Below are 13465 nucleotides of genomic sequence, written 5' to 3'. Positions count from 1 at the left end.
CTTTCTTTTTTCTTTTACAGCCATTGGTTAACAGAGTCTATTTAGATCATCCTTTTGCTGTGATTCTTATCAGTAAGTGCTGACAAAATCAAAATTTAAAAAAATCCTCAACATGTGCGACTGCCTCAGGTCGGGTTTTCTCGCCTCGGTTATTTATGGAGATGGTTCGCTCTGGCCTGGCGTTTAGTGCCGTTTTTGTTTTATGTTTTTTGTTTTCTTTATCTGATTTCCATTCCGCAGACTGACATCTTCACATCCGTCCACCGGCGCTTCCGGCCTCCCTGAGCCAGCGACGAGACGGTGATTCTTTTCCTTGTCATTTTATGAGCGGTGCAGGGCACCAGCTGTTGGGCCTCGGACCTGGAGTTCAGCTCAGAAAAGAATTCAGAGCCAAGGAACTCAAACCCAAAGCCTCTGTAGAAAGTCACAGGGGTAGCGGGAGGGAGCCGTGGAGGGAGCGAGTCAGCAGGGCTTCCTGGACGCCTGGGGGAAGGAGAGGGGGACGCTGTGGGGTGCGCTCCTGGGGTGCAGGGAGAGGGAGGGGGAGGGGGAGGGGAGGGGGAGGGGAGGGGGAGAGGGAGAGACTGCTGGGCCCCTCCTCCAGAGGGCGTGTGTCTGGAGGTCTGGGGGCTGGGGAGAATCCCAGGAAAACAGTCATCAGCTTTCCAGGTGCATCCTTCCAGGGCCCTGGCCTCTCCTGATTGGTCGGCGCCAGGGCAGGGGCCCTTAGTCAGTGCGGCTGGTCCTGCCTCGGCCAGGGCACCGCCCGGCCAGCCTTTCTGGGCCTGGGTGTTACCTCTGGGGCTTCACGCCGACGGGAGCGGCCATGCAAGGGGCTTGTGTGGGAGTCCTGTGCGGCGGCTGCGCTCCAGCCCCCTCGTCCACCCTCCGAGGGGGTCTGCCGCATGACCAGCGCTGTGCCCCCCCCCCCCGGGGAGGGAAGGTCACCCTGGGGTGCAAGATCCCGCCCTGCAACACTGGTTTTCCCAGTGTTTCTGGTTGCCAGGTGCTGGGGGCGCCCCGCCCCGGTGACCTTCCGCTCCCGTCCTCTGGGGCCTGCTCCGCATGGGCCCGGGTGTCCACCCCCCCGTCCCGTGAACATCCTCACGGGGCCCTGGCAGACCCGCTCACAAACGGTGGTGAAAGTGCTTTGGCAAGGGGAGAGGGTCCCTGAGAGAGGGAGGAAAACAGAGGCCGTGGAGATTTTGCGCCTTTCCCTGGGGCTCTGGCAGCCAGCCTGCCCCCCCCACCCCAGGATCATTTCCAGGTGTCACTGAGAACCCCGCTGGTGGGCTGTGACCCTGCGATGGGCAGAGCTGCCTCCCTCCCTCCGCTGTCTCATCTCCCCTCCTCCCCTCCCCCGGGCCTGCCCCCACCTTAGGGGCCCGTCTCTGCGAGCGCCCCTGTGGGGTTCGTCGGCAGGTCCTCAGCCCGCTGGGCTGCCCCCCGTCCTTGGACGCCTCTGTCCGGCCCCGTGATTCACGGTCCTCCCCTCCCGGCAGGAGCTGGGAGCCCCGGGCGGAGTTCCGGGCGGGCCCCACTCTGCGGGGTTGTATACAAGTCCTGGGCCGGGAGCCGAGCCAGGGGGCTTCTGCTCGGGGCCCGTTTGCCCCCGAAGAGCAGTTTGGAGGGAGAGAGAGACGTCAGGGTGACCTTCCCCCGGTGGCGGGGGCGGCAGTGCCGTTAGGGAGAAGGGAGGGCGAGGCTGCTGGCTGCTCCTGGGCTCACCCAGGAGCCCCGGGGCACGGCCGACTGTCTGCCCGGGTCCCGGGGCCTCCCCTGGAGCCCCGCCCCCTGGGGGAGGCTGCGGTGACGGCTTTCTCCGCCAGTCCCTCTCCCTGGCCGGGCTCCTGCAGGAGTGTGGAGCCGGGCGTCTGGACCCCCGGGGAGCTTCCAGGGTCTCCTGGGCGGTTTGCGGTGTGTCTGTTTTGCTCTCTCATCCAGCGCCTGCTGTCAGCCCTCGGTACTCGAGCGTTGGGGACAAGGAGGCTCCAGGGTCAGACCCTGCCGGTCCCTGCCACCACCCGCGCGCCCGGGGCCCTCCCGTACCCCGGGCACACCTTCGGGCCCTGCCCGCCCCTTGGCTCCGCCCTGCTGGGCCCCCGGGGAGGCTGGCAGCCTGGACGGAGCAGGCACAGCTCTCCCTTCCGAAGGCCGGCCCAGCCTCGTCTGCCAGTCACGGAGCCCCCGCGCCCCCAGCCTCTGCTGGGAGCTCTCGGGACCTCTGGGTGCTTCCCTCTGCGCCTCTCCACAGGGCGCGTGGTGACGGTGGCGGCGGGGGGGTTCCTCCTGGGGATCCGCCCCCCCACACACTGCACACGTGTCGTGCACCCCTGCGAATGGCCGTGCGCAGACGACCGTCTTCACCTCCTGGGACGCGCCGCCCTCGCGCACTGGCGTCCGGGACGGTGCGCACCTGGGGTCTGCCAGGGGGATGCCGGCTTCCTTCAGGGAGGGTGGCCTCGGGGGCGCTGGTCCCCGACGTCCCACTCAAGGGGTGGCTGGAAGGAGAACCTGTGCATGCTCCCGGTGAGGTGAGAGCCGGCGGGACGGGGGAGAGTTGGGGCTCCTGTAGGACCCCCCCACCCCCTGCACCCCCCCCAGGCTGTGGCCACCGTCCGAGGTGGTGCCCGGGGAAGTGGCTGCCCGAGGTGCCTGGCGCAGAGGTGATGACATCACTCGTTCCCCTCCGAATGCCATCACAGACCCCTCACCCCGCAGGCGCCCTGGGAGGCGGGGGGGTGGGGCCACCGCAGTGGCTGGTGTTTACAGATAAGTCAGTGACGTCATTCAGGGCAGGGGTCGTCTGTGAAAACAGACTGAGCGGGGAGCGGGAATGGAGTGGCCGGGATGGTACGTGTGTGTGTGAAATCAGGGAGAAGTTAGGGAACTGGCCAGGAGAAGGGGGGCGGGGTGGGGGCGGGAACAGCCTGGATGGAGGAGGGAGCAGGGGCCCAGGCGGGGGGAGGGCCTCTGCCTTCTTGGGGGGGGGGCTGCAAGGCCGCGTGCCTGGGGCTGAGTGCAGGGAGGGGGGTGGGGGCCATGGCCCCTGTGGCCCGAGGCTGGGTCTCGCTCCCTCTGGGGAGGGCGGCTGTGGGTGACGACCGGCTGTTCGGTGACAGTGAGTCAATCCAGCACGTGCCGGACACGGCGGGCGAAAGGAGGTCGCAGCTGTGGGTCCATGAAGCCCATTGGTCCCTGTCTTGCTGTGCATTTACCAGCCACCGTGTCGTCATCGTGAGCCTGCTCGCCGCCCCCATGTATGTTCCCGTCGTCAGAGCGCCCAGCAGCCCCGTGGGGTTGGAAGGGGGCGAAGGTCCGAGACCTGCCCCGGGTCCCACAGGCCCGTGCGGAGCTGGACTCCGAGTCCCCGGGCCGGTTCCCTCGAGCTGTGCCCCGGACCCCCACCCGACGGCACCTGCATCTCGGGGGTGTTCCCTAGTTTTCTGTGGACCCGGCATAGCGCCCAGCCCCCCCCCCCCGCCCCGCCTGCTCCTGGGCGGCAGGGCTGTAGGGCCCGGTGCGGGTAGAGGGGACCGCGCCCTTTTGTCCTGACGGGCCCCTGCTCCCTGCCGTCCCCGGAGGCAAAGCCCCTGCAGGCACAGGGCTCCTCTGGGTGGGGGTGGGTGCGTCCGGACCCCGCCCGCCTGCGGGTGAGGGCAGGCCGGTCCCGGGTGGGGGGCCTGGGGGGCCGCCCCAGGATGGCGAGGAGGAGCGGGGGGCACTGTCGTCTGCAGCTTCTCGGTGTCTGAACACAGAGCCACACCCCTCGCGGAGTCGCCCCGAGCCCTCCCCGGGCGGCACCGGCACCGGAGGTGGGAGCGCTCGCTTCCCGTCTCCTCTGCATTCGGCAGTTTCCTCGGTCGGCTGGCGAGGACGCTGGGTCAGCTCGCCCTCGAAAGGCGGCAACTCCTGTTCAGAAGACTCACGCTCGGCGAACGTGCTCTCCCTGAGAGCCCGGGAGCGGGGCCGTAACACACTGGCTCACCGGTCCCGCTGGCCGTGTGGGCTCGGTCTGGGCGCTTTCGGGGGTGTCGGAAAGGCGGGAGCCACTCCGCCGTTCACTGACCGCAGGGTGGACCGGCCTCGGGTGGGCGAGCTGCCCGCTGCCCCCGCTTTGAGGAAGGACAGCACCTGGCCAGGGAGGCGTCCTGCTCAGGGCACAGGCGGGTGGGCGGCAAGGAGCCCCAGCAGCCTCGCCGGTCCCCTCTGCAGCGTCTGCCGAGTCCAGGCTGCCGCAGGGCGGGGTCCTCAGAGGCCAGCGACGGGCAGCATCAGCAGGAGCGGGCCCTCTGACCCGGCCGCCGGCTTTAGAGCACGGGGGTGGGGGAGCAGAGGGGGCCCCGCCTGGGATTGCAGTGCCCGGGACGGGTCCGGACCAAGGCCATGGATGACCCCCAGGAGGCCGGAATGAGGCTCTGGGGGTCCCCTCCTTCGGGACTTGGCTTCAGGCGGGAGAACCCGGGTGACACTCCTATGTCCCTCGGCGGGGGTCGCACTGTGGCACTGGTCCGAGAGAGAGTCGCCGGTCTCGGGTGTTTCGGGTGAGTTGCTGCAGCGTTGGTTGTGGGCTGGTTTCCTGAGTCCTTGGGCGCAGAGAGCAGCCAGGAGCGGGGGTCAGGTCTGGGAGCCCTGCAGGTGCCCCTGAGCGGTCACGGCCGAAGTTGGGACCCAGCACTCGCCATGCTTCCGTCGCCCGTGACCGCCGCTGAGGCCCGGGCTTTTGTTGGGAAGCTTTCTGTGCCCATTACATTTGTGCTGGGGGGGAGGGGGATGCATGTGTGGGTGTGTGTGTGTGTGTGTGAGAGAGAGAGAGAGAGAGAGAGATGGGAAAACCACTGTCCTGGGGAACAGTGAGCTCACCAAGGTCAAGACTCCTGAAGCCCTGGAAGGTGACCCCCGTGTGGTCCTCCCAGAAACCCGAGTGAGGGCCGGGCCGGCCCGCTGGCAAGGGAGCTGTCCTTCACGCCGGCCGGGCCTGTTCTGGGGGACGGAAGGGCCTCGGGAGTTTCTCCGCGTCTGAGAAAATTATCGTTTGACTGAGGCGTCTCGTCTGCAGACGCGGCTTGAGGTCGGAGGCCGCGCGGCGCTGAAGGAGCGTCCGAGCCGCTGGGAACGCGGTCAGGAGTCCGGGCCGCGGACCGGAGGGGGAGGCGGTGAATTCGTTCTGTTAACAGGGAGCCTGACCTTGGGGAGGGGCGCTGGTGGGAGAAGGACGCAGAGTACGCCACGTTTCCTTCCTTCTGCAGAAAGCGTGAAGCGCTGAAACGTGACCAGGCGGTCCGTCCTCACCATCCGCTTCTGTCTACACAGACTCGGGCTCTTCACAGACGCGGCGCCTTTTCCCCTCGCGACCCGCTGTCCTCGGCGCGCGCGGCTGGCGTGGTGCTGGGGCGGGGGGAGTCCCGAGGTGCCCTCCCCGAAGCCCGGTGGCTGCGCCCCGGGCCTGGGCCCCCACAAAGTGTCAGCGGCACCTCGGGGAAGAGGGGCGTCGCCTGGCACAGGCTGGCAGAGAGGGGGGTGGCCTGGGTGGGGGGGTGTGGGGCCCGTGCAGCCCGAGGGGCAGTCAGATGGAAATGCGTCGGTCGGGCTCCTCCCCCTCCTGAGCGACCCCTCGTTCGCCTGCGCGCCCCTCCGAGCGAGCGAGGGCTCTGCTCCAGGAGCTCCAGCTCTTCCATCGATACATCCCTGAGCCGCGGCCGTCACTGTGTAACACTCCCCTGTTTCCGAGCGTCTCCTGCAGCGGCCGAGGACACGTTTAGCTCTCGTCGCCCCGGGCTCCAGTGGCCCCTTTCCTCGGCTGGGCCGACCCTGCGCTCAGTTATTGGGTCCCTGCGGCTGGCAGGTTCCTTCTCTGCTGTCCTTCCCGTAACGAGCGTTTGCTGATGGCCCTCCTAGTGCTGACGGCCCCCCTAGTGCTGGTGTGGGGCTTCTCGGGCAGCGGGGGGTGGGGCGGGGGTTAAAGGGCGAGCAGAGTGGGCGTGGGCCTCGGCTCCAGAGCAGGAGGGCTAGTAAGGGAGACACATTCAAGAGGATTCGCCCCCCAAATAGGTGATTTCGGTGCTGGTTAATTTTACATCAGCTTGCCTGGGTCCAGGGGCACCCAGAGAGCTGGTAGGCGTGATTTCTGGGGGTGCCCGGGAGGGTGTCTCCAGAAGATGCGAGCATTTGAATGGGTGAACCGGCTCCCCCCCCCACCCCGTGTGGGGCGTCGCCCAGTCCTCGGAGGGCCGGAGGGGAGTGAGAGGCGTGGGAAGGGAAGGGTGAGCTCTGCTCTCTCAGTGGGAACGAGACCGCTGCCCCCTCCTGGCCGTGGGCCTGGGTGCACCCGGGGCTCAGGCGCCCAGACTGAGCCCGGGGCCTAGGCGCCTGCTCCCAGGCCTCGTCGCCCTGGCTCTGCTGCTCTGCGGAGCCCCGCCCGGGGCCGTCACAGGGTTACTAAGTGTCAGGGTTCAGTCCATGTCACTGGGACCTAATTTAATATGATCATCAAAGTCTCACGTGTGGAGTGTGCGGGTCCACGACTTTCGGCACTTGGAAGCACCGTCCCGTTAGGACGGAGCGAACGCCCACCTCCCCCACGGGCTCCCGGCCCCCTCCGCCGGGACCCTGCCCACCTGCCCACCCCCTCGGCCCTGACCCGCCCCGGGCGGCCAGCGGTCGGTCGGTGTCCCCGCCCCGCAGACCCTCGCATGCGTGGAGTAGAACAGCATTACTCTTCCGTGTCTGGCGTCTGTCCCTCAGTCTGGTGTCTGCGAGGTTCTCCAGTGCGGTGTTCACGAGCCGTTTTCCCTTTACGTTTCGGAATGCATCCGCGGGGACAGACGTCGGGGTTGTTTGTGGCTCGTGAAGAAAAGCGGCGTGAGTATTTAGAGTCCAGGCACGCATCTCTGTCGCTCTCGAATAAACACCTCGGAGCGGGGCTGCCGGGCTGCAGGGGGAGTGTGTGCTCAACGCTGTGCGGAGCCGCCGCGGCTTTTCCAAACGGGCCGCAGGCTTAGACAGAAGGGCGGCGGCTGTGAACCTCCCGGACGGAGGCGGGGGGACGTCTCCACGACCTCGGGACAGACAGGGACTTCTCAGACACATTTTGCTCTGACACAAAATATTTTTCAAAAGCTTCACAAATTGGACTTCATCAAAATTAAAAATGTCTACTTTTCAAAAAAAAATACCCCACGGAAATTTAAAAAGGCAAGTCACAGATTGTGAGAAAATATATGTGACAGGTACTTGGCAGAGGGCTCGCATCTAGAATAGATAAGGAACGCTCACAACTCAATAATAAGGAGACGAACAAAAAAAAAAAGGCAAAACACTTGAACGAACGCTCTGTAGGAACGACCGGAAAGCGCACGGAAATACGCCGCCTGTTCCTGGTCTCCGGGGTTGTGGGGGGGGAGCAGATCAAAACCACAGTGACTACCTCCTCGCACCCACTGGACGCCGTTGGAGAGGAGGGGGGTCCCCAGGGGGCTGAGCCCCGGGGCCGGCCAGCGCCGGGGGAAGCGTGGGCGGTGCTCACCGGTCAGACACGCCCTCGCCGTCCGGCCCGGCACGTCCCCGCTCCGGCAGCCAGCCCCGGCCTACCCGGGAGAAGCGCGGGCTGGCTCCCCACAGACGCTCCCGGCAGCGTCCTGCGTGAGAGCCCAGACGGGACGCCACCGGAATGCCGTCGCCCCAGAGCAGGCACTCGTGTCCTTCCATGGGGGAGGGACAGCGCCCGGCGAGGGAACGGCGCCCAGGTCACAGATGTGATGTCGGGAGGAAAGGGAATGTGTGTGCCTTGGCACCGAGGGGGAGATTCGCGGTGACGGAAGCCGATGGGTGACTCTCCGGGGCTGTGGGTGGGGGGAGGCTTGCCCCCAGGGGCCGGGGGGCCCTTTCTGGGGCGATGCTAACGCTGGTGCTTTGGCCGAGTGGCGGCGGTGAGGGCGTCGCCTTCGCCGGCACAGGGACCCGCGCACTGGAGGTGGGCGCAGTCTGCTGAATGCACATCGCACGGCGGTAGCCTTGAGCAGAACCGTCCGGAAGGCACCCTCCTCCTTCCCTCTGTCCCCCCCGGGACAGGCAGTTGCAGGGAGCACGGCCTCACTTCCTGCGGTGGCGACCGCTGGCCCTGTGGGAGCCCGTGGGGCCGCCGGGGTGCAGGTGGCATGGCGCTGCAGCAGCCGCAGAAAACAGAGCGGAGAGCAGGGTCCCCGGACTCGCGCGTCCGTTCGCAGAGAGAGAAGCGGAGGCTCTGCCGCCCTCCATCGGGTGGACGCCGCTTCCGACTGTCGAGCGGCAGGAAGCGCAGCTCAGCCCTGAGCTATGGAGCCCGAGACGGCTGCGCCCGCCTTCGCACGGTCCTCGTGTGCCCCGCGGGGCGTCCCCCGTCCTCTGCGGAGCAAGCAGACTCTCGCGGCGGCCGGGCCCCTCTGGGGTGCAAGCTGAGAACCACCCTCCGCTTAGCGCCCACCGACCGGGCCCTCTCTCCTGGGTCAGCTGGAGCCTTCCCCTGGGGCATCCCGAGGACCGGGAGCGGCAGTCCGTCCCAGCCAGAGTGACACGTCCACTCCGGAGACGGAGACGCCGTGACTGGGCCGATGCAGGACCCTCCCTCTGCAGGGCCAGTCTGTCCCGCCCTGCGCAGAGGGGCCACGGGAGGGCTCGACACGCCGTCCTTCCTCCGCTGCAGGTGCTCAGCTGTGAGCGAGGCTCTGTGTCCTTGGGCGTCCTTGAGCACAGGTGCCTTCCGGGCGGGGACGGGGGTGGCGGCGGCAGAGCTGCACGGGCACCTCTCGCAGAGGAGTGCAGCTGCCGCCGCCAGTGGCCAGAACTTGCATGGTGCTGTCTGAGCAGAGACCAGCGCAGCAGAACCACCCACGGAGCGTCCTGGGTCCCTTGGACCCCGGCACCTGCTCCTCACAGTTAACTTGAGCGAGGAAGACATTCCACGCCCCGGCGTGGGCGGGAGCCCCGGACCGGGGAGCGGAGAGGACCCAGCGCCCCCTGCACTGTGCCAGGGCTCGGGTCGGAGGCCGCTGTCGGACAGGCCCCGCGCTCTGGCTTCCGAGGTCAGACTGGTGCTGGCGCCTGGCGGGCAGCGTTCCCACTGTCCCTGTCGCCCCTCGGTGGGACCTCTCGGTCTCCGCGTACCGCCCAGGGGGGAGTGAAACCTGGGAGTCCCCAGAGAACCTGCCGAGGTGACGCGTAGGAAGGAGGCACAGCGGCCTCACTGACGGGCGGGCGAGGGGAGACGGAGGACGGGGAGGACTCCCACACTCACCGACGGGGCGTGCGAGTGTGCGAGTGTGCATGTGTAAAGGTCCTCCCCACAGTCCCAGCACCCGCACTCCTCTCCCTCCTCCCGCACCTCCGCTGCCCAGCGGTCCCGCCTGGCCCCCCACCCCGCCCCCTTGCTGGCCCAGGTTCACGTGGGCGCTCAGCGCGCCAGCGGCCCCCCCCCCACCCCCCGGGGCACTCCCGCTCAGAGGGCGGCCGCTCGGTGGTCCCCGCCGCTCGCGGATGACGGACCTCCGTGTTCCGTCAGCGGTGAGACCGGGATTTACGTTTGTGGTTCACATCTCCGGAGTTTGAATTGCTGCTTACAATAGAAGAAATCTTAACGATTATAAATGACCACATTTTTCTTCCTTAGCATCTGAATTTGATTCAATAAGGCATATCTTCCCGCGGAACACGGGGCAATTTCGCTCCAAGAGCAATTTCGTTATGATAAACTTATTATGTAAAAATTTTCTCTGTCTCAAAACGAAAACACCTCACAGGCCGTGGGATCCCGGGGCCCGGCTCACCAATCGCGGGCCCAGGGGTGCCCAGCCCCGCCCCTGACTCACGCGGGCTGTCACTGGACAGGGCAGAGGGGGACCGCGAGGACCGGGGACAGGAAGTCGTCTGTGTAGGTGCATGCCGCGGGTTCCGCTCCGCAGGAAGGCGTCATCGGGGGACTGGGACTCACCTGACAAGGAGGTGGCAGCCCACCTGTGCTCCAAAGATGGGCCGCACCAGCGCCTCCTGGTGGTGGTTCAAGGGGGTGGCTCTCTGGGCCTCGTTTCGGGTCGCCCTCACCCCGTCTCCAGAGGTGGGGCCCTGGCACTTGCATGGCAGACGAGCTCCCTAGGGAGTTCTTGTTCAGAACAAGAGGACTGTTCTGTCGGGGAAGCAGAACACCAGCCACAGACCAGGAGCTTCCATTTCCACTCGCCAAGATGTAAAACTCTCAAAGACCCTCTAAGAAAGAGTCCTCCCTGGAGGACATGCTTATTGATTTTAGAGAGAGGGGGAGGGGGGCAGGGAGAGAGAGAGAGAGACACCCATTGGCTGCATCCCGTACACGCCCTGATGGGGGATGGGACCCGCAACCTTTTGGGGGCCAGGACGACGCCCCGGCCAGCTGAGCCTTCAGCCAGGGCCCAAAGACACTTTAAAGATGCGCGCTAGTCTGGCGTTTGCTGTGGGTAAATGGAGGCACGGAGGGCCCGAGTGCCTGCCCGACTCACCCCCCGGGAAGTGGGGGAGGCTGGATGTGAACTCCGCCTACGCGGCCGGCTCAGCGTTTTCTGAGCCCTGTCTTGTCTGCAGGGAGCACAGGACACAGTGGACATGGCCTCATTTGGGACACAGCTGGGCAGAGTCCACTGCGTCCGACGCGCCTGCTCCCTCCACCCAGCAGTTTCATTCCCGGGAGTCGTACGACCAAAACGCTCGGGCATCCGTGCAGAGACATGCGCGGGCGTGAATATTCAGCGCAGCGTTACTTGTAGCGGTAAAGAGTCGTCAGAAATAACCCGTAGGCCCATTGGATAAGAGGAAGGGCAAACGGTGATGCCTCCGTTCTACTGGACACATTGTCGCAGTGAGTTCTATGGGATACAGTGTAGCAGTGAGTTCTGTGGGATACAGCGTCGCAGTGAGTTCTGTGGGACACAGCGTCGCAGTGAGTTCTGTGGGACACAGTGTCGCAGTGAGTTCTACTGGATACAGTGTAACATTGAGTTCTGTGGGATACAGTGTCGCAGTGAGTTCTGTGGGACACAGTGTCGCAGTGAGCTCTGTGGGACACAGTGTCGTAGTGAGTTCTGTGGGACACAGCGTCGCAGTGAGTTCTGTGGGACACAGCGTCGCAGTGAGTTCTACTGGATACAGTGTCGCAGTGAGTTCTACTGGATACAGTGTAACAGTGAGTTCTGTGGGATACAGTGTCGCAGTGAGTTCTGTGGGACACAGTGTTGCAGTGAGCTCTGTGGGACACAGTGTCGCAGTGAGTTCTGTGGGACACAGTGTCGCAGTGAGTTCTGTGGGATACAGCGTCGCAGTGAGTTCTACTGGATACAGTGTCGCAGTGAGTTCTACTGGATACAGTGTAACAGTGAGTTCTGTGGGATACAGTGTCGCAGTGAGTTCTACTGGATACAGTGTCGCAGTGAGTTCTACTGGATACAGTGTCACAGTGAAACAAAGCCGGTGCATCTGTGTGAACAGCCCGGACTCCCTCCAGGGCGTCAGGGGAGGTGGAAGAGGTGAACTTCAGCACAGAAATGTGGAGAAGGCGGCGGTGTGTATGGAACAAGAACAGACTTCTGTGTGTTTGTGTTTCAAATATGAAGGCGTGGAAAAGTATCTGGAAAGTTACTACGTCTCGAATAGGGGTTACCTCTTAGGAGGCGGGCAGTGGGTGTTTCAAGAGGGTGGAGTGGAAATGTATTTAATACGGATTGATTTAACGTTTAGTCCTGTATCTACACTGCGTTAATTTTTACCACGAGAATGCAGCTATTCAGAAAATGTTTAAGTTAAAAAAAAAAAGGCAAACCATACCGCCAACCGCTCACACTCGTCTTGAGGCGAAGGGGCCGCAGGCTGGAGGGTGTGCGGAGCGCCTCACACACGGGCCTTCGTTGTCTCCCGTCGTGAATCGTGTTCTCCGCCTCACGGGCTCACGGGTAGCTTGTTTTTTTAAAGCCTCAAATCAGCGCCGTGAAGTATAAAATTATAACTCAGCAGAACTGACAAGTGCAACCTGCGTTGGTGAAATGTCCCCATTAATGCTGATGTTTTTCTCGTTGGAAACTAGTCATAGCTCATTTCATGCGTAGTTGCTCCCAAGTTTTAATAAAGAGCCCGTGATATCTGCTGTTTACCGAGGGAGTTTGAGGAATCTCATCAAAACGCGCACAAGAGAACAAAGATGAATTGCATGCAGTGAATCGCCACATTGTTCTGGGCGCATTAATGGGGAATGGCAACTTTTCTGGAAGCTGCTGTCCCCCGTGTCCTGTCCCTGTTCTGCAAACCGCCCCCGCGGCTCCCGGCCCCGCATGTCCGCGCCTTGCCCTTTGCCGTGAGGAGGTCTCTCGAAGGAGCCTGCCCTCGCAGGCTCTGAGCTGTCAATCACCCGGTTCTCGGGAAGGAGCAGGCTCGCGAGGAGGTGGCTTTACGCGGGTTTTCTGACTCACCCTGGGGCAGCGGATGAGACAGAGACGTAGCCCCAGCGCCAGGGGCTCCCCTCGCCCTCCTCCGTGAGCCGTCCCATTGGCATCGACCCTCACACCTTCCTGTGCAGTGCCAGCAGCCCTCGACAGGGGATGGGGCGCACCCACCACCCCTGTGGGGCCTGGTCTGAGTCGCCATCCGCTCTGACCCCCGTTTATAAAACAAAGAGGTGCCCGAAGGTCAGCGTGCCTGCCTTCATCCTGGAATTAAGAATGCTCAGCGTCTCCCGTAAAAAGGTCAGTGGGAAGGGTCTGGGCTGGTCTCGGGACTTGCTTTGACCGGCAGGACTTGGCGGAAGTGACCCTGTGCTGGCTCTGAGCCGGAGCCTCCAGAGACCTCAAGGGCTTCCACTGTCACCTTTGGAACCTCGCTGGTTTCCATGGGAACAGGCCTATGCCAGCCTGCAGGAGAGGGAGAGGCCGTGTGGAGCACAAAGGGGCCCGTGGAGCTTAACCCACAGGCGTAAGCTCGCCCGGGGAGGGCGGCCTGCAGAGCGCAGTTAAATAAGCGGTGGTTATTCCCAGCCATAAATTAGGGGTGGCTGGTTACACGGCAACAGTGGGCGGGTGCAGTGACAGGCACAGAGGCGAGCAGGAGTAGTGGGAGGGCACCAGGCGGGGGCCGTGGTCTGGGGCTTCCTGGGCAAAGACCAGTGACACCTCTGCACCGTTCCTAACACGCAGCACTGAGTAAAAAAGCGTCCCGCCAGAAAGATGGCTTCCTAAAGATCAAAAGATCGACTAGACATGTTTTGGGTGAGGGAACTATAAAATGCACGCTCACATCCATGGGTATGACCTCTTTGAAGGATAATTTGGTGATATCCATCAATTTAAATGTGAACACAAATTTTCCCAGGCGTTACTGGGGATTTGTCTTCCAGATATACTTCACAGGTGATATATATGTAAGGGTGTTCACTGAAGCAAGAAGCTGGAAAACATGTACATTTAAGAAGGGCCTGGCC

This window comes from Phyllostomus hastatus, unplaced genomic scaffold (assembly GCF_019186645.2).
Source record: "Phyllostomus hastatus isolate PE091 unplaced genomic scaffold, TTU_PhHast_1.1 phas_scaffold_345, whole genome shotgun sequence".
Classification (NCBI taxonomy): domain Eukaryota; kingdom Metazoa; phylum Chordata; class Mammalia; order Chiroptera; family Phyllostomidae; genus Phyllostomus; species Phyllostomus hastatus.
The sequence above is the reverse complement of the archived record's forward strand: the minus strand, read 5'-3'. Positions refer to the sequence as shown.